A 1,192-nucleotide genomic window follows, 5' to 3' on the forward strand; every position below is an offset into this window, starting at 1 on the left:
AAACAAATTCTGGCCACAAAATAGAGCGAAACACCAACGTCAAAGACCTGGGAGTGATCATGTCGGAGGATCTCACCTTCAAGGACCATAACATTGTATCAATCGCATCTGCTAGAAAAATGACAGGATGGATAATGAGAACCTTCAAAACTAGAGATGCCAAGCCCATGATGACACTCTTCAGGTCACTTGTTTTATCTAGGCTGGAATATTGCTGCACACTAACAGCACCTTTCAAGGCAGGTGAAATTGCTGACCTAGAAAATGTACAGAGAACCTTCACTGCACGCATAACGGAGATAAAACACCTCAATTACTGGGAGCGCTTGAGGTTCCTGAACCTGTATTCCCTGGAATGCAGGTGGGAGAGATACATGATTATATACACCTGGAAAATCCTAGAGGGACTAGTACCGAACTTGCACACGAAAATCACTCACTACGAAAGCAAAAGACTTGGCAGACGATGCAACATCCCCCCAATGAAAAGCAGGGGTGTCACTAGCACGTTAAGAGACCATACAATAAGTGTCAGGGGCCCGAGACTGTTCAACTGCCTCCCAGAAGTTTATTCAGTTATACACAAATACAGTTACATAGATTATCATACATAGCAGCATATGTGTAGAGAACCTTGGATAACCCAAAAAAGTCAGGGTGACTTATTTCCATTGGGGACAAATAATGTAGTTTACGTGTAATAAAACACTGGTAGGCACAAAAGAAATCCATTAATTATGCATATAATAAGGGGCCACGGGGCCCCGTGGCCTGGCTGGCAAGGCTCTCGCTTCACACGCTGAGGGTCCGGGCTCGATTCCCGGCGGGGTGAAATCATTCGACGCATTTCCTTACACCTGTTGTGCTGTTCACCTAGCAAGTAGGTACCTGGGTGTTAGTGGACTGGCGTGGGTCGCATCCTGGGGGACACGATTGAGGACCCCAATGGAAATAAGACCGACAGTCCTCGTGACGCACTGACTTTCTTGGGTTATCCTGGGTGGCTAACCCTCCGGGTTTAAAAATCAGAACAAATTTTATCTTATCTTGCAATCGATTTTGGTGGAAAAGCAGGCGAATGTTTGGGCTCCCGCTCTGCTGAATTTTGGCGAGGGGGGTCCACGTGATCTGTTTGAGAACTTCTAAGTTCTGTTTTTATTTAAAAAGAGACTCTAGTTCCATTTTCTTCCAA

Source organism: Cherax quadricarinatus, chromosome 37, assembly GCF_038502225.1.
Source record: "Cherax quadricarinatus isolate ZL_2023a chromosome 37, ASM3850222v1, whole genome shotgun sequence".
Taxonomy (NCBI): domain Eukaryota; kingdom Metazoa; phylum Arthropoda; class Malacostraca; order Decapoda; family Parastacidae; genus Cherax; species Cherax quadricarinatus.